General features: G+C 38.8%; 1 protein-coding gene across 2 annotated transcripts in view; it reads left to right on the forward strand.

Moving 5' to 3' along the window:
* LOC129237750 (thyroid receptor-interacting protein 11) overlaps window positions 1–23,280 on the forward strand; it is a 118,684-nt gene that overhangs the window by 44,398 nt on the left and 51,006 nt on the right. Inside the window, exon 1 of one of the 2 annotated variants that reach the window (XM_054872676.1) lies at window positions 16,347–17,052. The exons of the other annotated variant lie outside the window; for it this stretch is intronic. The gene's annotated coding sequence lies outside the window, so the exon portion shown is untranslated. Of the gene's footprint in view, window positions 1–16,346; window positions 17,053–23,280 lie in introns of those variants that run through there. 2 annotated transcript variants of the gene reach the window in all.

A 23,280-nucleotide genomic window follows, 5' to 3' on the forward strand; every position in this document is an offset into this window, starting at 1 on the left:
AATCCACGATGACAGTTTGCCACAACTCGCGCGCGATCTGTAAAAAAAACGCAAATGAAAAAAACTCCTCTTAATTGATCACCCTATAAAATTCATTCTTTGAAACCGAAAAGTCAAGCGGAATAGAACTTGAGAGTTCATTGAATTCTCTGCGAGCGCGAACAATAACATTATAAGCATTGCGTAGAGATGTACAGTACCTGACCATTGAATTATGACCGATGATAAAAATTACATATTATGGCTTTGAGAGCGAATAAAAAGCAAACGGGTTTAAAGCATTTAAAAAACTTTACATATTTGTTTTTATTAAAAGCTTCTTGACATTTTGACCCCTGGAAGCACACAATCTTTAGAATATCGTTCTCCGGCTCTTCTGCGAACAAAATTTGCTGTTTCTGTGACCGCTTCCAATCGGCATTCATCGCTGAAGATGATTTGTAAGAAGAAAAACACAACCACAAAAAAGTGTGAATATTCACATCTTCTTACTATTGCTATTTGATAAAGGAGAACTTGCTTACTTAACTTACTTTTTTCCAATATTCCGAGCCGAAGTCTCTGTGAAGTTGTGCACACAGTTTCCGCCGATTTTGCATACAGGGTGTCAGTTTTGGCCTTTTTTGCTGGTCGTCTACAAAAAAGTCCATTTTCGTATAGGCGTCGTCGTAACGTTCTTTCCGAAATATTTACTCCAGGTTCCTGAACCTCTCTTAAAATCATCCGACTTGAAGCATTTCTATTCCAGAGAATTTTTTGGACGATTTTGCGATCCTGCCTGGTTGAGGTGATGCGTTCTCGGCGACAATTTTGGCGATTGTTTGAAGTTACCGCTAAAATGTTGTTGGTATTTTTCAACTTTTTGGCAACATTTACCACAGACGCCTTGGATATTCCAACGGTTCTTGCTATGTCTGCATAGCTCTGGTTTTTGGCTTTGAACACGTAACAAATTCATAAGATATGTATATTTTGTACTTACTGTTGTTATATTTTAGATATATGAATATTCACTATTCAATTCATTTACTTTTCAGACGATCTCAATTAGTTTTTTTATGCTCCTCACACAAGATCGAATTAATTCGCACTGGCACTTGCACACTTAACTTTTCACTTATAAGCAAAAAACTGATCCTTTTCTAATCGTCACAGGCCAATGACCGGAAACTCTTAAAAACATCTAAGAACAGGTTAAAAACCCCTTAATACCCTTCTTTATTTGGAAAAGCCCAAATAAAATTGATAATTTTACCTGATATTTGAAGTTTTCAGAAAAAATGCCATCGGTCATAATTCAATGGCCAGGTATATGAAAGTGAATTCTCCGTAATAGAGATGAACAATCATTTTCTCCTTTAATTACACTAAAAACAAACAACAGTGAGAAAGCAGACCTAGAATTTGGGAAGTTTGGCTGTAACAACAAACCTATTGGACAGATCATAAAAGAGACCAGACAGCAAATATGCCTCTGCGCAAGCAAAATGTTGTATTTGAGTTGGCAGTACCCTCTCTTTTCTATTTCTCAGGGACTTATTAATTGACACTTGTAGTAATACGCAAACAACGAATGCTTATTTCGTCATACAGAATAAGGTCGTAAATAAAATGAACGGGAATGACTTAAAATCATCCACACTGTAATGCATTCAACCAAAATTCAATTTCTCTTTCATACGTCAGAAATATTTATATACATACAAGAAAGAGAAAAAAAAATTGAAAATCGGGAAAAATCTGAAATATGTCCGAATTTGTTACCATTTGTTTTAGTTATGATAACAATTTTGCAATCTGAATTCAGAAATGCATACGAGAAAGAGAAAAAAGTTTAAAAAATTCAGCAAAGATCCCAAAATTGCTCGAGTTTATTACCATTTGTTTTCGTTATGATAACCATTTTGTTAAAATGAATTAGCTCTTCTAAGCACATTTCACGTTGGTTAAAAATATTATATGAAAAGTATGTTCACATGAACGGATTTACTAGCTTCACAATCCGTGGTGGACCATAGCTGCATCAACAATTTTTTTCCGCTTTATTCTATCCATGGCTTCATCTCGCCAGTTGTGTACGTTCATGTCCCTATCCTTGCTTTATACTATAACTTTTTTTATATAGTAACTTTCATTCATTTCGGTATTATTTGTTAACTTCAATAACAACCAAGAACAATAGCACAATTGATGACTTGACAAAACCCAGCGCTGACTATATTTCCCTTCTCACACACACAATACCTGTATAGTAATATTTCATGAGTGTATATGTGAGCACAAATATTTTGCAGCCACATATTCATATTTATTTTAGATTTGCAAATTAGAACGTCATTCACATGTTTGTTTGCTCGTTTTTTGATAATTTTTTAATTTTATTTATTTATTTTTTATTTTTATTTTTTTTACTTTTATTTTTTTATTGTTTTGTAGGGAAGGTGAATGCTTCTAAAATTACATCCAAATATGCACATACTGACATGCATACAGGCAATAAATAAACGAATATCCATACAAATGCATGAAACCAACTTTTTTTGTTGCTAAAAATTTTGTGCAAGATGAAATTCGTTCATTTTTCATTGTATTCTTCGCTGACTAAGCTTCAAGCACGGCTTAGCTTCGAGCTCAATCGCACTCTACTGTTAGAATTCATCTTTTTTGCTCGTCTGTTTTTCAATTTCTCCGCAAAAGCTCGTAATGACTCTGACGTGTGAATGTGATTATAAGCGCCCATGTTGTTGTTTTGTGTAGCTTTTCGTTGATAGTTAAAATGATACAAAAATGAATTCGTGAATAAATAATTCCAATAATTACATTAATATCTACATATATAAGTAATGCTGTTAGTTTTTTAAGTGTAAAAATGTGAATAATGGTGACCATTACTTCTTAGAACTAATATTTTTTATTCTCTTCATAAACGGCATTTCCTCGTGTTTCTCTTCAACGAGATTTCCCCTACCGATGACTTGAAAGTTCAATCTCTGAGGTTGGTTTTCGTAATGACTCAGTTGTTTTACAGCCAGAACTCAATAAGCTTTATAATTAATATCAAAAATGTTTTTTAAGCTGCCCAAATCACTTATTACATCGCACCATTTATCTAATACTACTCTCGAATCAAGGGACGAGATTTAGGACTTAAAAAAACAGTAAATAAATAATTGGCGTGTGCACTTCTGTTAGTTGTTTGGCTGATCTTCTCTTCCTATTAGTGGGGAACGCCTTGATGTTGTTTCACAAATGGAGGGACCTACAATTTTAAGGCGTTTCTGAACGGTAAATGGTTTTTCATGGCAGAAAAACACTCGGAGATTTGCCGAAAGGCGACCGCTATTAGAAAAAACTTTGTCTACCCTTTTGCTGTTTCATGCATGGAGATTCTAGCCTATGCACTTCCGAAAAGTAGTCAAGCACCATAACATTCGGCTACGGCGCCCGCCTAAGGACTTAGGGGTGTTTTTTGAATGCAACGCCAAATTTTACTTTACATACATACATAAATTATACCGATTGGAGAGAGTGCAGAAAATATTTCTATATTTGCATTGCTTTCTTTAATTTTTTCTGAACCGATTCCATCTTATAATTCTCGTTGTCAATTTATTGGCTTCTTCTTCTTCTTGATTGGTGCGATAACCGCTTACGCGATTTTGGCCGAGTTCAACAAAGCGCGCCAGTCGTTTCTTTTCTGTGCTAATCGGCGCCAATTGGACACAAGTCCTTATGCTCTTTCCGACACAGAGGAGGCTTTCTTTTTCCTCTGCTTCCACCAGCTGGTACCACATCAAATGCTTTCAGAGCCGGAGCGTTTGTATCCATTTGTACGGCATGACCCAGCCAACCTATCCGCTGGATCTACATATATTCGCTCCGCTATGTTCTTGTCGTTGTAAAGCTCATATATGTAGCTCATTGTTTAATCTCCTGCGATACTCGCCGTCGCCAACGTGCAAAGGTCTAAAAATCTTCCGCAGAATTTTTCTCTCAAACACTCCAAGTGATGCCTCATCGGATGTTGCCATCGTCATCGATAAGACGGGCATGATGAGAGCCTTGTAGAGTGTTAGTATTCTTCGTCAAGAGAGGACTTTACTACTCAATTGCCTATTTAGTCCAAAGTAGCGCTTGTTGGCAAGAGAGATTCTCCGTTGGAGAATCAAGGCCGACAACTCCGAAGAATGGTAATAAGAAAATTAGTGGAATTATACCTACATATCTATATAAAATACACATATACATTATCATTAAGCTTTGCAAACTCCAAAAGCCCCTCCAAAACTTCCATTCCACTCCACACAGATTCACCGCACAACCAATCGGAATTTGAAGGCAACAAAAAACAAATAAAAGCTCGGTAGGAGAAATTTGAAATTATTTTACACCTCTGATTTTTTTCTCAGTTCATATTTATGCACTCTTTAATGCCAACGGTATATGCATGTATGCATGTATATTTGTATATTTACTTCTCTATTACACTTTTCGGAGTCATGAGAAAGTCTACTGTGCCAAATACATAAATAAGCGTAGACATAACGCACAATTGTTCAAATAAACGAAGACTTGATTAGGCTGTCAAATATTTACATTAAACAGAGCAGGAAGCCAGTCCAAAAGTCGATTGATCCGCTCGCTGCACTGGAAAAGGTGCTGAGAAAACCGAAAGACACGTTTGCCTGCGGAACAGTTACGAAGCGGATCATTTACAGAATTGTAGATTAGTGCTTGCATACTTATAGGTTTGTAGGTATGTGTGTATAAAATATGAGTTGGCATTGGAGATACAATGTATGTAGAAAAATGAGCACAAACTCACATACACACAATCCTTACATATGTGCATACATATATGCATGTGCGAGATATGCTAACGAACTGCAATCATAATAAATATTTAATTTCTTCAGCATGAACGTAGGGACATTTGTTTTTTTTTTTTGGTATTTGCACACGTTCGATCAATATACAAGCATGGAAATGTTTATATATGCATGTATGCTGATACTTACCCTGCCGGGCTTCAAATGAAGTAATGAAAGAAGTTTGTAGTCATCTACAGTTTTTTTCTATGAGTAACCAGTCCGGTTAGGACTAGTTTTGAACTAGTTAAAAATATTATACATATATATGTACAAAATTCCGCATTGGGTTTTGAATAACTCTTTTACAAAATCAAAAAAAAAAAAAAATTTTTTTTTGCTAGATATGTATGCAATTTTTATTATGACCTTCACGCGCTTCTTCTTTTTCTTGATGGCCGAGCTTAACAAATCGCGCCAGTCGTTTCTTTCTCGTACTAACCATCGCCAGTTGGAGACTAAGAGAAGTCAAGTCCTTCTCCACCTGTTTTTTTTTAGTCAGGAGGTGTAAATCAAAATTTCATCAAAGGTGCCGTCGCACCAGTTGTTGTTGTTGTTGTAGCAGTTGGTACCGTCGCATCAGTGGTATGTGGCGCATGCTCCCACTAACACTATAACATTCCTCCTCTTCGGCTGAACCCCCTGGAACCGCGTTAACATTTCTTCAATGTGGAGCCGCGTTTATTTCTATTGGCACAACAGGTTCCTGTGTCCAGGCTCCGCTCCTGTGGGCGTATGCAGACATCTTCTGCACTCTCGATTGTATTCGAGCAACTCGGGCAAAAAGGGCTGTCGGCCAGCTGTAAGCGATGTAGGTATTCCAGAAAGCAACCGTGTCTGGTTAGTATCTGAGTTAGGTAGTAGTCAATATCACCATGCTTCCTATTCACCCACCCTTCAAGATTTGATATGAGTTTGTAAGTCCACCGGGCTTTGGTTGATCTTCTTTGCCATTCGGTCATCGATCGCGTTCTTTCTACCGCCTTTTCTGCTACGGAAAGTTTCAGCTTTAGGACCCCTTCGTACCTTCTCCACCTGATCTTTCTAATGCAGAGGAGGCCTTCCTCTTCCTCTGCTGGTACCGCATCGAATACTTTCCGAGCCGGATCGTTTGGAGCTGCCTAGTTCAGAAGTGTCAAATACGATCGAAGTACGACACCATTATCAAAAATTATAAATCTACGGATAGGGTGATTAATTTTGCGCCACTTTGTACATTACATATGGATCCTCATTCCACTGCCAAAGGTTGGGATCATATTTGGATATCCATACCGTCATTCTCTTTGCAGTTCTAATGCAGCGGAGCGCAACAAGAAGTTTTTATGTCTGGGCTGGGAAAACATCCAGAGTAGTTGTTGGGGGGGAAACAACTCAATAGACGTCAATTTCGAATTCACTCGAAAGACACCAGTTCGTAAGCAGACATTTCTCGACTGGGAACTCGCATACATACAAACATATTTGAATGGAGTCGCAAGCAATGTGGTAATGACCATTGGAGAAGTGCAAGACCGGCGGTAGAATCCAGCCACCCATCGGCGCACTGAATAAATATCAAACACTGAGATACAAATTAAAGTCCAAAGTTAGACATTATTTAACCGTTGGAAAGGCAAAATCTCGCATACAAACACACACACACGCACATGGTTCATAAATATACAATATGCTCATATAATACATACATACATACCATACATACATATGCGTACATATGTATATGTGGAGCTGAAATGGGCTCCAGTTTCATGCCAGCCATAGTAAATATGTATGCCTTTTCGTATATATGTATTGTATGTGTGCATGTGTGCATGTATGCATGTATGCATCAGTTGGCACTCAAATAGGCAATATGAGGAAGTAAACAAAAACAATACACAAGGGCCCCTACGAACACAGGCGCATCCACAAGTGTAAAGTTTGAACGTCACGATGCTGCAACAAAATCATTTAACACTTTGTCGCTAAAAAGCCAAGCGACTGAATGACTGAACGAGAAAGAAAGAAATAGCAAAAAGCAAAAAAATACATATTTACCAAAAAATAATTGAAAATGTAGAATCTCGAATGTTGAAACTCTTTAAAATTTGCATGAAATCGAGCCGCAGAAGTGGAGCATTCAGTCGCCAACTGCAGGCTGTGTTGGAAACTCACGAGGTATTGATTCGGTTTAGAATTTATTCAAATGGTTGATGAAATAAAAAAAAACAAAAACAAAAACAACTATTAAAACCCTTGGTGGTCCAAAGTAGAAGTGTGAAAATTATCTTCGTATTTAAGCAAATATTTGAGATTAAAAAAAAACGCATTTGAGGTAATTTAGAAAGTTGTAAAATGTACAGGAAATTCAAATTAAAATTTATAACTAACGATAGTTGGTAATATTTTTAATATTAGCCAATATTTTTAGGTTGAATTCGTTTTTAAGTTGAATTAAGTTGAATTCACTGTTGGAAAAAACTCGACTTTCCGTTGGGTTTTGGTTTATAACGAGGCTAGTCAAGGTTTTTCTAAGTCTAACTGTACTACAACTACGATTCCAATTACCGTTTATTTTTATAGTGACCACCGTAAACCAGTCTAGGCATTTCTGCATTACATGCAGGTAGAAGATCCGTTGTTCGATTCCTGCTGCAGCCACTAAATATCAAAAGGTTTCTTCTACCAACGGTCGCTTCGCGGCAGGTAATGGAAAACCTTCGCATGCATTTTTGCCATTCAGTTAAATCTTCCTACTCTTTCACAATTTGGGAGAGACCTTCGACATAAATAGCTTTCAAAATAGCTTCAAAAATTTCGAGTATTACTAGGTTGTTCTATAAGATAGGTAGGGGTAGTATGCCCAACCTCAATTTTTTGTTTGTTATTGGTTAAGGGAGTAAGTTTCCGTCCTTTCTTAGCCAAAGTTACGAATTATTTAAACAATCAAATAATACAGGATATTGTGTGAAGTATGCGCCATTGTAAGCTACAACTTTACTCCATCTTTCGGGCAGCATACGGATTCCTCTGACGAAAAATTCGAGTTCTTTCTTCTTGATCCATTCATTGAGCCAGTTTGCGAAGCTCTCGTAAGAAGTAAACTGCTCTCCAATAAAGGCTGACTGCATTGATTGGTGGTTCACCTGGAAGGCTCCAACTTTTTCATCGCTTAGAGTTATCATAATACATAGATCCATTTTTCATTGCCAGTGACGATGCCATACAGAAAACCTTTTCTATTCTGCCGTTCAAGAAGCATCTCACACGTCACCAAATGTCTCTCGATATCCCTCTCCTTCAATTGATGTGGCACTCAGTTACTTGCTTTCTGGAACATTCCCATCGCATGCAAACGTTAACCGACGGTTGATCTGTCAACATTCAACTCTTGAGACATATAATCAAGGGCACGGCATGCATCTTCATCCAATAATTGTTGTAGTTGAGTATCTTCGAATTTTTTCGGTGCCCTTTCGCGATCTTTATCACTCACATCGAAATTACAACTTTAGAAGCGTCGAAACCACTCTTTACACGCTGTTTTTGATGAAGCGTGATTACCGTAAATATTGACCAATATTTGACACGTTTCAGCTGCGCTTTTCTTGGAAAGGTAATAATGAAGCATGACTTGCCGCAAATGCTGTTTTTTTCGGGATGAACATAGACATTTTTGACGTCAGATAAAAAAGTACCTTTACGCTTCAAACGAATATCAACTACAGCGATTGTGGCCTCACAGATATATCTTAAAATCGCCAGTATATTACTAGAGCGAACACAAAAAAAAAATCAGCAGCGACACCTCTTTTACGAGGACGGGAACTTATACCCAATATGTTAAAACACTTCCCATATGAAGGTATGTCAAGTTTCATTTCAATCAGACAATTCATTTTTTATTTAAAACCCATTTAGTATCGACGTGTCACAGTATTTTCTACAATGGAAAAAATCAAGTGTCGGGCAGTGATTGAATTTTAATTTTTGGAAGGTTTAAAAGCAGAGGAAATTTATGAACGAATGTGGAAAGTGTATAAGGACATTTCGCCATCAATTAGTAGAGTAGAAAGATGGGTTGCTGAATTTCAACCTGGTCGTACAAGTCTTGAAGACGATCCATGTCAAGGCCGTCAAAAAACAGCAGTAACACCAGAAATCGTAGAAAAAAATACAAGATATCGTATTGGAAAGTCGTCGAGTAACTCAAAGAGATTTAGTAGAAGTCGTAGGCATCTGAAGTATTACGTTTCAGAAAGCTGTGTGCATAATGGGTGCCGCTTTCCCTAATAATGGAATAAAATCACATTCGAATGCCACTTCCTCAGCAATATTTTGAGCATTTACAAAAGGATAAAGGAGATTTTGCGCGTCGATTCATCACTATGGATGAGACTTGGGTCCATCACCATGATCCTAAATCAAAACAGGAGGCTAAAGAGTGGTGTGAACCTGGCCTTTCGGCTCCGAAACGAGTTCGTGTTCAGAAATCGGCCAAGAAGGCATCGGTTTTTTGGGATGTACAAATAATTTTTTTTTGGGAAGCGAAAGGAATTTGTTTATGGATTACTTACAAACTCGTAAACCAATAAATTCTGAATATTATTGTAACCTTTTAGATAGAAAAAATTCGTGAAAAAAGACACAGTTTGCAAAGGAACAAAATTATTTTTCATCAGCACAATGACCCGCGCCACAATAACATTTTAACTATGGCTAAAATGTATGAATTAAAGTTCGAGTTGTTGGTGCATCCATCGTATTAACCAGATTTGGCTCCTAGTGGCTTCCATCTGTTTCCTGACTTGAAAAAATTCATGCGCGTAAAGCGTTTTTCATCAAATGATGAGCTCATAACAGCTGTGGAGGCGTATTTTGCAGCCCTTCCAGATTCCCACTTCAGGTATGGAATGCAGTAATGGAACAAGTGTATTGATGTTCAGGGAGACTATACTGATAAAAAAAAATTTATTCGAAACCATAAAATTGTGATTTTCTTATCGAACGGCAGAACTAATTTAACAACCTAGAATAGCACGCTAAAAAAACTTGCAAAAAACTACTAGTATCAATACTTCGCAGTACTAAATGTAGTGCCTCACGCTTGGAAAAACATTTAAAAGTACTGAAATTTTACTTTAAAAATTAGTACGCGATTGTTAAAAGTCAGTCCATCTGCAGAGAATGAGAATTTATTCTGATTTTGGACTTGAACCATCATTGGCATCTTGTGTTTGGAAATGCTATCAAAAAGGCAATTTCGGTACTTCTTCTTAATTGGCGCGATGGCCTCTTACACGATTTTGGCCGAGTTTAACAAAGCGCGCCAGTCATTTCTTTCTCGTGCTAAACGGCGCCAGTTGGGCACATCAAGTGAAGCCAAGTCCTTCTCCACCTGATCTTTCCAACGCAGAGGAGGCCTTACTCTTCCTCTGCTACCACCAGCTGGTACCGCATCGAATACTTTCAAAGCCGGAGCGTTTGTATCCATTCGGACGGCATGACCCAGTCAACGAAGCCGGTGGATCTTTATTCGCTGCGCTATGTCTATGACGTCGTAAAGCTCATACAACTCATCGTTCCATTGCATCGGATATTCGCCGTTGCCAACGTGCAAAGGTCCAAAAATCTTACACAGAATCTTTCTCTCAAACACTCCAAGTGTCGCTTCATCTGATGTTGTCATCGTCCAAACTTCTGGGCCATACGTTAGGACGGGCATGATGAGAGTCTTGTACAGTGTTCGTTTTGTTTGCCGAGAGAGGACTTTACTACTCATTTTCCTACTTAGTCCAAAGTAGCACTTGGTGGTAAGAGAGATTCTACGTTGGATTTCCAGGCTGACATTGTTATCGGTGTTAATGCTGGTTCATAGATAAACGAAGTCTCTTACAACCTTGAAATCATAACTATCGAAAGGGACGTGGGTGCCGATACGCGAGTGCGCCGACTGTTTGTTTGATGACTGGAGCTTTTGTCCTCGTTCACCGCCAAACCCATTCGTTTTGCTTCTTTATCCCGTTTGGAAAGGGCAGAACTAACAGCGCGGTTATTAAAGCCCACTAAGGCTCACTAAAAAGATTTTTTTTCCTTGTTCACTCCTTTCAGGAGCAACATCGACCTTCTCCAAGTGTTTTTTGGTCGACCGCGACCTTTGCTCCCTTGTGGGTACCAGTCCGGTGCCATTCCGCTAGCCAGCGGAAAATCGTCAAAATTTTCTATTTCGCCTGATATTCAAAAAATTGAGTTACTGTTATTTTATTAGAAATTCGTAGTAATGAACTAGCAAATCGAATTAAAGGCTTCTAAAAAAGTTTCTCCACGCTTTTGAGCTAGGTGAGCTCCATTAGCACTTCGGTCGGAATGGCGTTCAGAGTTGAATGCTTCACTACGCAAGTTAATCACTCGTCCTTTTATCTGTTATTTAAACAAAAGCACATTCACCCAGAAGTGCACAAAAACCAAAAAAACAAGAACAATCAAAGGTGTGTTGCGGTGTTTTCGAAGATTTTGAATTATTATGTTGGCCGCTGAGTGACGATCATAATTTTACTGATAACGAGAAAGCATTTAAAAGACACACACTTTTTATGGCATTTCAACGCGTTTCTTGGTTTTGCCGCTAAGGAAATATATCACACATGCAAACACAAATAAACCCATACAACACACACACACACACACTCATGCCTATGTACACATTGTTGTAAGCACGACCCCATACCAACAAACTCGATGTGCTACCCGCATAGAGATCCAGCAACGTTGCAGTCAAAAGGTGCGCGCTGTATGTGAACATTTGTGTTTGCGTGTGTGTTTTTAACACACACACATACTTTACTAAGTGGTGACGTGTATTGTTGCCTTTCGCGCTCAACGTTATGTGCACCTGAGCCGGCTGGGGCTCCCAAGCATAGACACTAACAAACGGCCTATTGAGGCGCGTTGGCCAACTGCCGACGATCAGAGTAGTGTAGGCAAACAAATGAGCGAAATAGGCAAACAAACTGGGAGAGAGTAAACACCAATTGTATGCGTGTGTGTGAGTGGAGAGTGAGTGTTTTGCTTTGAAGTCGTGTTTTTTCTGTTTTCTAATAAAAAGAGGAAAAAAAAATTAAAAATAAATAATAAAAGGAAATTAAATAGTTAACCTTTTTATATGTAGCTGTTGTAGTTTTTGTTGTGTACAAGTGAAAATAAATCGAGTGTATTGTTATTGCTGCAGCGCTGGATATAGCACTCTTGAAGGTAGATTTGGCTATAATTCTTTGCGATGTTGCCACTTTTTGCCTAGAGCGTTGAATTAGAATTACGAACGAGAGAGCAGAAATGTGTTTTTTGGTAGGCTTTTTTCTGAGGCATGGATTTCTTCTGTACACTTCCATTTCGTAGCAGCCGTACCCCATTAGCTTCAGAAAAGAGCTTTTAAATTTAGTGAAAATTCCGCTACTTTCGCTTGGAAGATGAATTAGATTTTGCTGGATTTTCCGTACCATTTAGTTATTAAGAAAGAAAAAAACGCGACGTTTGTAGATTTTGTATTCAGAACTTTTAATGCCATCTTTAATTGTTCGCATTTTCAAATTATACTCTCAATCCACTTACTGTGATACATTTTAATCTCCTGCCAACAAGTGCTACTGTGAACTAAGTAGGCTGATGGAGTAGTAAAGCTCTCTCTCGACAACAAAACGATCCTCTACAAGGCTCTCCTTATGCCCGTCCTAACGTATGGTGCTGAAGCTTGGACGATGGCAATATCCGATGAGGCGATAGCGCAAAGAGCTGTATGAGCTTTACGACAACATAGACATAGCGCAGCGATTAAAGTTCCCGCAGCTTCGTTGGCTGGGTCATGACGTCTGAATGGATGCAAACGCTTCGGCTCTGAAAGTGCCGCTCAATGCGGTGCCAGCTGGTGGTAGCAGAGGTAGACGAAGAGCTCATCTGCGTTCGAAAGATGAGGTGAAAAAAGATTTGCCTTCACTTGGTGTGTCGCACTGGCGCCGGTTATCACGAGAAAGAAAAGACTGGCGCGCTCTGTTAAACTCGGCCTTATGAGAACGGGTAGATCGGGTGCGTTTGAAGGAACTTTTACGGCTAACAAAGCTGCAGCTTTCGAACTTGTTAGGTATCCTTACCGGACATTGTCCCCTAGGCATCCATGCGGTGCGGCTTGGGTTTGCTTCAAGTCATTTCTGTAGAAGAGAACGAGGTGGAATCATCTCAGCACCTTCTTCTCAGCTGCCCTGATCTCGTCTGGCAAAGACTTAGACATCTAGTCGCTCACTTTTTCACTACTCTTGCGGATATTGTGGGTTAAAATATCACATATCCGCTGAATTTCATTAGTTGCTTGAAGCGGTTAATACGAACCTAAATCGCCACTGTTGGTCCTCATCCTCTATTGCAAAGTCCCTTGCTCCTTTACTTCCTCCTGTATGATTCCTTCCCTTTTCCTGAATTGCAGGTTTTGTGAGACTATCCACGAATATTTGACAGTTCACACAATGTCAATGCCGTCAATAAATTGATTAAATCTTATCGGCGTAGAATGACCGCTCTGAGCAGTTTGATGCCAAAAGAGGTTTCAAACAGAGTGACTCCCTATTGTGAGATCTCTTTAATCTGTTCCTGGAACGCCCTTACTTCTGCCTTTTTCGAACTAATCAAAGGAGTAGAGCGAAAGAGTTCGAAGCAGAATGAGGGCAAGACGAGGATCTGCTGACAACAAACAATGAGTAAGGGCACTCGCATCCGGGTAGTGGGAACCGGCAATAACTCTATTATTAATATCAGCCTAGAAATCCAAGGAAGAAACTCGCTTCTCAACAAGTGTTGCTTTGAACTGAACTGCGAAAAATATGTGAATGTGTATTTTGCGCATTGGCTTTGAAAAAAAATAGTGTAGTGTAGTGACAACTCTAATACTCGTAGTTACGCTATGTTTTAGGAATGGATACACATTCCCCAGTCCTGAAAGTACTCGATATTCAGAAGCAGAAAAAAGCGCCTCTGTGTTGGAAAAGCCACGTCGCGGGAAACTTAGCTTCACATTGGATTTCTAATTGACGCAACACGCGCTTTGTTGAATCTGACTACTGCAACAATCAAGAGGAAGTACTTAATGACTGATTGGAACTTGTATGCGGCTCCTGGACTTTAATATTTGTTAAGAAGGAGCGAAGCATGGTATTGGTATTCCAGTTCGGGGTGGACCATTGCCTCCTCTACAATTCGCACTCACTCTTCTCGACAGCCCGCTTTCGTTCTATGTTTTGAGATGCTCATCTTTTGTAAACTGTCTTCTACGTCTTGCAATCAACGTTGCCTTGGCCTCTCCTTCTTGCTCCTTCAGGATTTGCTTCAAACATTTTCTTGGTCGCTTTTTTACTGCGCATTCTTAGGAGGTGTTCATATAGTACCACTGTAATCTTTGTGACTCGTCCCACATTGAGTCCGTGGTTATACCTTATACGGTATGTACCGCCTTCTACTCGTATAGGGCCGCATATTTTTCTAAGAAGGAACGGAAGAGTCGGCGCGAATATAAGAACAAATTGAGTTGTACCGAATATCTAATGTCGCGCCATGGGGCAGAGCGCAGTGAAGTTTCTTTGTAACCTCTAAAGACCTAAGAAGTGTATGTTTATGCATCATGGGTGCCATGAGTACAACATCTGGTGATGCCCTAAATGCTATGCTTAATTTGCTCCCCCTGGATCTTAAGATACAACAGGAAGCAATAAAAGCAATGTGTACACTCCATAAATATGGTTTCTGGCACGAAGATGGAATTTCGGAACACAGAGAAATCTTTAAGATGCTCTCTGAGCAGTATCCACTGTTTTTGGCACCTAAAGATGACCTGATACTCACAGTTTCATTTGGAAGGAAATTTCATGTCAGATTTCCATTGCGAGAGCAAAGGAGCAATCCAGAATGCATGCAGGGGGGTTTGACGGATATTTTCTTTACCGATGGGTCTAAGAATGAGAAAGGGTCTGGAGCCGTATGGTACTTAAACGATAGTAATAAGTATCACTATGCTATGGGGGAAACGGCAACTGTTTTCCAAACGGAAGTTTTTGCCATCTTGAAAGTAGCCGAATGGATAATCGAGAGGAGATGGAGCGGGAAACAGATAGGAGTTTTCAGTGACAGTCAGGCTGCACTGAAGGCCCTGGAGAACGCGAAGCAAACCTCAAAGATTGTTCAAGAATGTAAGAAGAAGCTTAATTTTGTCGCAAGACAAAACAGGCCAGGACACTCCGGTGTTCAAGGAAACGTAATTGCCGATGAATTGGCCAACCGTGGATCAGCGGTTCCTCCACAAAGGCCAGATCCAATAATCGCGGATCAGCGATTATGTATGCAATTTACATAAAGGGCGATGGTCCGGTCTAGAACGCTGCAGAACTGCAAAGTGTATTGTGACAAGTCCGAACAGAAAACTAACAAATTTACTACTAAAACTTGGAAGGAAAGACGTTCGGTTGATGGTCGGTATTATTACAGGACACTACCCATGGGGTCAGCATATGACCACCATTGGATTCATTGAGGACCCAATGTGCCTGTCGTGCTTGGAAGAGGCAATGAGCACTCTCTCTGTGAGTGTCCTGCCTTTGCTAGAGCACGGCTACGAATTTTGGGTTCCGATGTCGTGAGAATGAGTAAAAAAACTGGAGGATATTTACAGATTTACCAAAGAATCTAGAAAATTCTCACAGGACTAACTATCTCTATCTCTGTCTCTATTCTTTTCTATCTCTTTCTCTCATACTTTTCTCATTCCCTCCTTGCCTACCTACCCTCGTTCCAGAGCTTTAAATAAAATGGGCTTTTTAGCCTGAGAGTTTTAGGGGCCACCAAATCTCCTGGTGCTCCTTGGCTCACCTTTTCAAATTTCAATTTATTTCAACCTATAAACGAAATCTTTGCGAGGCTGGTTCTAGAAAGTGGGGGGTTTCTGGCCAAAGACACCCACTATCTTGCCATCCACTCGATATCAATTCTACGACTTTGTGCCCAGAAATGCAAGATCCTATAGTTTTCAAACTTGTCTAGGGATTTCGCCTTACCAATCCATTCTAATCTCTCTTCTATCAAATGTATCAGCTTCAGTGGAGCATGGAAGCTTGCCCCATGTAGATTTTGTTGTTTTACTACACAAAAATAACAACAATTTTTCAACAGCAACTGTTACTAATAGCAAAAACAAAGCAATAGCTCACAGCACAAACATACAAAAACAACTGCAAGTGTGTTCGTGTATCGATGCGATCGCCAGTTGACGACGTTTATGAACGTTATGATGTCGCATTGCCGAACGCTGATGGCGGCGAGGGCGATGGTGTGTAGACGTCGCCGTTGCCGTCGCCGTCGCTGTTGCCATCGCTGTTGTTGTTGCTGCGCCAGTTATCGGCGGTGGCGGTTGGTGGCTGGCGACTAGCGTGTTGGGTTCACAATGTGACACGGCGTTACTCCCCTGCCATTCGTAGATCAGTTGCGGTGCCGATCGCACGGCTCATTTGGCGACTCGAACTTGTAACTGAATAAAATAAGTTATTTTTGCTTTTCTCTTTATTGTTGTTGTAAATTGTGTGCAGTATTTGAGAAGCGTTAAGGCGTGTTTAAGCTGACTGAAAATTGCATTGGGGCAAATTGTTTGCGCGGTCGCACAGCGAGCCATCGTCTCGACCGCTGATCACATTGCAAAGTACAACGCGCGAAAATGGTTTCAAATACGAAAAATAAAACGCAGAACATTAGCGCAAAACATTAAGTTAATATAAAAGTAAACTGCACAACTTAAAGTTTTTAATTACAAAGAAAATATAGCAGAAGTTGTGCGACTTTTATGCATCACCGAGGAGGAGGCGAGGCGGATATTGCTGTTGTTGGCTGCAAAACGAGTGTTAAGTGCATTGTCGTGGCTTCTTGACGCCCAGCAAGCTGAGACGCCATCACAACTTTCGACAGTTGCTGAATTCACAGTAATTTTTGCTGAAGCAACACACAAAAAAAAAACAATTAAAAAGAAATAATAAAGTGAAAATGAAAATGAGCGAAAAGAACTTGTGCACATTGGACTGCAAAAAGTTGACTAAGCGCCTGAAGTTCCCGCCTGAACCGCGCTTTCACACGCCGGCCGGTCGACCGTCGCTTGTGCATCGTGCAACTTGCACACTGAAAGGTGTTTATTTTTTTATTTATAATTCATCCATTTTCTATTACTTTAGTTTTATAAGTTTTATTCCTGGAAATGCATAAAAAATACGTGGAAAGCGAACTTTTACTATTACGTAAGAGCCATACGTTTTGTTGGAAACAACACAAAAGTAGAAGGTAACTGGCTTGAAATATTTGAAATCGGCTAAAATAACCTCAAAATTGTCTAACGCGCACAATACAAAAGCAAATAGCCACTTTGAAGTGATTAGCCGAAGAAGCAAAGTTTGAATGCTGCGCTTTTGCTCTCTGATCTGACACTTTTAATTTCATTTGAATTTTTTTTTTTGTTTTATTAATCAACTAATGTACCAGATTCTATATTTACTTGCACGGCTGTATGGGCGTGAGTGTGTGTGTGATGATGATGATGCGAATAATTCGTATGCAAGTGCACAAATGTGAGCGTCTGTATGTAATTACTAATTTTTACAAATGTATTCTTATTTTGTTAAAAAAAGTTATCCAACCAGTTCGCGTATTTCAAGCATTCAGCGTCAAATTTACTTATAAATATGTATTAGAGAAAGCAATTTAATGAAAAAGTTGCATACTCGAAAAGGTGCTAGACAAGTATCCAATGACGTTCTAAATTCAGAACGTCTTGTGCGCTATTGCGTTTAAAAAAATAATTTAGAATTTGAAAAAAAAAATCATCTTTTTTAGATAGAATTGCTGGTGAGGTTATCCAAGATTATTTAACAGTTCGCACAGTGCCAATGTCGTTAATAAACTGATTAAATCTTTTCGGCGTAGAAGGACCGCTCTGAGCAGTTTGATGCTAAATGAGGTTTGTGAGACTTCTTTAAACTGATCCTTCGAAAAGCTAAAGAAGTAAAGAGAAAGGGTTCGAGGGCGAACAAGCGCAAAATGAGGAACTCCTGTCATCAAATAATCAGTGGGAACCGGCAATAACTTCATTGTTATTATCAGCCTTGCAATCCAAGGACTGGCACTCGTCTTTACATTTATTAAATTTTTTTTAATTTGTGAAATTTTACAACGTCTGCAGTAGTTGGGCTTAAAAGTTGTCTATAGAATCAGAATCCAAGTCCCTTGCAAAGAAACATTTCTCTTATCTGGGTTCCAATTCATAGGAACATAGAGGGAAATGAAATTCCTGACGAGCTTGCCAGGAAAAATGTCCTCAGAACCGGTTTCAGTTGTTCCTATCTCAGTCATCGCTGTCACCTTGACCGTTGTTGAGGTGAACTGCACAATTTCTTACTGAAAAAAAAGCGCAAGACAGGTGGAGTTCTATCTTTTCTAAGGAAGAGATCAAACGTCTCGTATGTGCAAGAAACACTACTCTTATCTGGGCCCCAGGGTGTAGGAATATAGAGAGAAATGAAATTGACTATGAACTCGATCCCACAGAGTCGGTTTCAGTTATCCCCGTCCGAGCCATCGGTGCCTTCTTGATCGTTGTTAAAAAGGAAACTGAAGAATTTCTTATTGAAAAAAAGCGCAAGACTGGTGGAGTTCTATCTCTTCTAAGGAAGAGAGAGCATAGAGAGAAATGAAATTGCCGATGAACTCTCCAGGAAGGGATCGACAGAGTCGGTTTTAGTCGTCCCAATTCGAGCCATCAGTATCTTCTTGATCGTTGTTAAAAAGGAAACTGAAGAATTTCTTATTGAAAAAAAGCGCAAGACAGGTGGAGTTCTATCTTTTCTAAGGAAGAGAGAGCATAGAGAGAAATGAAATTGTCGATGAACTCGCCAGGAAGGGATCGACAGAGTCGGTTTTAGTCGTCCCCATCCGAGTCATTAGTATCTTCTTGATCGTTGTTAAAAGACCTTAGTACGACAGAAGTAGGACGCTTAAAGTGCTGGGCATTCCACGCCATTCAATTTCGAAACTCATAACGGTGGTCACCGGTTACTGGGTGTTCGAAACTCATGCGGAGAAGTTTGGACTTCCGTACAACCCCTATTTCAGAAGCTGTGTGGGTCCGGCAGGAATAGAGACTGTTGAACGCTTTCTTTGCAGATGTCCAGGTCTGACGGTTAGGCGCTTGGGGTTGCTTAGTGTCTCTTTGGGGATAGTCTGATGCAGTTCTCCAGCCTAGATCATCTTTCTCTCCTCCGCTACATTAGCATCAGTGGATGGCTGTATATGGTTTTTCTTCCTTTAAGTTTTTGAAAATTTTCGCAGGAAGTGGTATTTTGGTATAAAAACGGCACTCTAGTGCTACTTGTAGTATAGCCCTGGGACTCGTGCCATCTAACCTACCTATTTACGTAGCAAGTCCCTTTGCAGTAAATTCTCTAAAGATTTGGACTAGCATTGAAAATGCTGGAGCGCTTCTACTGCCGCCGGAATATTAGGAATACCAGTCGTATGAATCAAATAAATAAAATAATGGTTCCAGTACACGTAGCTGTTTCACGTTTGAGTCCACAAGTGTTGAAACTATCGTCCGATTTTTTATTTAGAAAGAAACAGAACCTGAGGCCGTAATTTCGTTACTAAAGATAAGTTTCTGGTTATGAAACCATCTGGTTTTGAGACCATCTGATGTCTATTGAAAGAATTACAAGAAATCAGATGGTCTCAAAACCAGATGGTTTCATAACCAGCTTAGAAATCAGATGGTCTTAGTAGTAATTCTTTCTAGAAAGAATAAACTTCATTACAGACTTTTTTTTTGTTTATTATGTGATTAATACTCATTTGCTTCTCAATCTGACTTGTTAAATTTTTTCAGTCCGATTTCATTACTTTGATGTCGAAAAGAAAGAAAGCGGAACGCAACTACTCACTTGAAAATTTTTGCATATTTTGGCTTTATTTTTGAATGGAATAGCGGCGGCTGTCGTAGCCGAATGGGTTGGTGCACGACTACCATTCGGGAGTGCGTAGATTCAAATCTCCGCTTGCATGAAATATCAAATGAACGAAAACAGTTTCTCCTAATAGCGGTTGCCTCTCGCCAATGGCAATGGCAAATCTCCGAGTGTATTTTTGCCATGAAAAGCTCCTCATAAAAAACAATTTGCCGTTCGGAGTCGGTTCAAAACTGTAGGTCCCTCTACTTGCGGAATAACAGCAAGACGCACGCCGCAAATAGGAGGAGAAGCTCAGCCAAAGACCTCACAGAAATGTGTTTTTTCCTTATTCACTATTCTCGGAAGCATAGGGCCTCGACAAGACTCAGTCTGCGTTGGTTTCGTTAATCTATTGTGATTTCTGGCAGGGTAGGTGATTAGCCTGCGCTACAAAAATGTACGCGCTAATTACAATATTATTTTTTTTAATACAATTTCTAAAACCTGCGCTGTATTTCATTCACTCCAAAACCTGCATTTTTGCTTGCTGGATTAGCTCATAAGTTTGAAATAATTTTTGTTTTTTTTCGTTTAATGGAATGAGTTGAAGGTCTTTAAGAATCTGCGTGGCGTAGCGGTTAGTAACCCAGTGTGAGTGCATTTTTTGTCGTTAAAGTTTACTCTAATTCTGATGAGGGTTCTGTCTGAGATTTCTGAATAAAACTCACGTTTTTCATATGCGAGATAGTAAAACTTAACCATCAGTCACTCCTGGTTGATCTAAAGGACTTCTATTTTCGGAATTATTTCCACATGTCCTAGACAATTTTGCCTGTTGTTGACATTTTTCCAACTTTGAAAATAATTTACTGTTAATTTTCTATAAAAAATTACAGCGAGGTTAGAGTTTTTTCAAGGAATCTACATATTAAAGGTGGTGTTGGTAAATCAGCTGATTTGTGTTTTTTCTCTCGCCGTGTCCATGAGGCTGTCAGCTCAGAATGAAAGAAAGTGAATTCAGTATTTGCTTTCTAGTTTCCCACTACCTTGCTTTGACAATCAAACGTACCGAACATTGTTGTTGAATGCTCCTCGGGTTTTTTCGAATGCAACGCGAAGCTAACTGATATACATATAATACCTTAACTGCTACCCTTACCCTTCATAAAAATCTCAAAAGTCTCAAAATCTTAAATCGGTCAAAAAAGAGCGAAGTTATCAATTTTTGAGTGCAGCAACTACCGAAAAATAAATAAAGTTTTATGGGATATATGGAAAATTTGAAACATGTTTTTATGTTGTACTTGAACAGAGCCACAGAGTTTTTTACAGACCATTTAGAGCTAATATGAGCTTAAATTATTACAGATAATTATTAAATAAATTAACTTAAAAAAAAAGAGTTTAGAAATTTATGAAATTCATTCTTTGAAACCGAAAAATCAAGCGGAATAGAACTTGAGATCTCATTGAATTCTCTTAGAGCGTGGGCAATAGCAGCATTACGCGCATGATTCGTGTTAAGGAGTAGCGGTGGTCTAGAGCTCCAAATTTTGGATATTTTCAGTAATTTTTTCTTACAATATGAAAAACGATATTTAAATTTTTTAGATTTTTTTTAACTTCTTTTATATACAAAAATGAAAAAATTTTTTTTTTTATTTTAATAATTTAATTTAACTCTCTCGAAATATTGGATTCGGATGGGGTTGGACGGACCGCTCTCTACCTAGTTAATGGGCTGTAGAAGCTATAATATTGCGAATTTCCGCATGAAAATTTCACAGTATATTCTTAAAATACTATACTTTTGAAATATCGAAAAAACAAAATATCGAATTCTTCAAATTTCTTGACCACCGGGCTCCCTTGAGAAATTTTAATTGACATGGGTAAGCATACAGAACTTGTAGGAATGTGAAAGTGAATTCCCCGTAATAGAGATGAACAATCAATTTCTCCTTTAATTACTCTAAAAACAGAAGACAGTGAGAGTACAGACCGTCTACTCTCTAGAGACTGTAAGTTAATTAAAATCAAACGGGATTATAGGAAGGGAGTTGATGTGCGAATTTTAACGACCTGAGAGCGTATTAAAGGAACATCTGCTGTTCAATTCTCTGATTGCGAATCGGTGGCAAGACCTCCAGATAAATATATATTATATAATATAATGACTCTAATCTAGAACGAGCAAATGAAGTAAAAAGTAATTTGTGAGTGTAGAGGTCCGAGAACATCGAGTTATTACGCCGAGCTATTTGGTTGGGCTAACGCGATTATAAAATCATTGTTGGCTTTGTCGCAGGATTTATCTAGAGCTAGCTTTTAGAGGCAGTGCTTTGCGTAAAATGTACCTGGAAAACGGAAATTCTGCATTCCATTATGCACGTGAATGTCCAGACTTTTTTCGCTTATATGGTGGAGTGGTACTTAGGGATTTTAACCCCTTAGCCTACACGATATCTACCAATTGCGCGAGCTATAATACGCAAGAAATTCGTTCGCGCGCCGTGCCATTCAACTGTTCAGCCGTGTACCCGAACTGGCGCAAAGTGTATACTTTTCGTAACATATATATTTCAATGCAACGAAAGGAATTGTGAATTTGTATTTTTAAGATGTCTAGGAAGTAATCATAATCAATTGATCACAAAGTCTTTACCACGAGTCAGACTCGTTGTTTTCGCTTATGGCACAAATTCTTTACCACGAGTCAGACTCGTGGCTATAGGCTAAAGGGTTAAGGGGGATTTAAAGGGGATGTAAACAGCCATATTTTCCCTGATTTTCATTAAAATTATTTAAAATGAAGAAGTCAATATATATTTTTCCCAATTGGAATACAGTTTATTTTTGCATTAAAATAATATAAAAATAACAAATAATTCGCGGAATAAAATGCTTAAAAAAATTGAATTTTGGGGCGAATTTTCCTACTATTTTTGCTTCGAAAAAAATATTTTTTCGAAAAATGTTCGAAAACTTGAAACACATAGAAAGTAATATCATAAAAAAAGATGTGTACAAAATTTCAGGCAGATCGGTCAATAACTTTTCAAATTATCGGTTACGCCAATTCGAAAAATAGAGTTTTGAGAAAAACGCGTCTAAAGTTTGAGTACATGAAAATTCAACCTCTCCCAGCGTTCGAACGCAAAGAATAGAGTCATCACGATTGACGATCTATGATATAAGAAATACTTAAATTTACGGTACAAAAATTCATTGACATATTCTTAAAGGATTATATTAACATTTTATGAAAAAAATTTTTTTTTTCGAAATTTTACAGGTGTCTGTCCCCTTATTCGATCCGGTAGCTCTACTAAAGCGGAGTTCCATAGACTTTGGGCAACCTAATTGCTTGAGTACATATCGGCATTGGTGGAAGGCCCCTAGATTTCGTTGAAAACTGTACT

This window comes from Anastrepha obliqua, chromosome 2 (genome assembly GCF_027943255.1).
Source record: "Anastrepha obliqua isolate idAnaObli1 chromosome 2, idAnaObli1_1.0, whole genome shotgun sequence".
In the NCBI taxonomy this organism is placed as follows: domain Eukaryota; kingdom Metazoa; phylum Arthropoda; class Insecta; order Diptera; family Tephritidae; genus Anastrepha; species Anastrepha obliqua.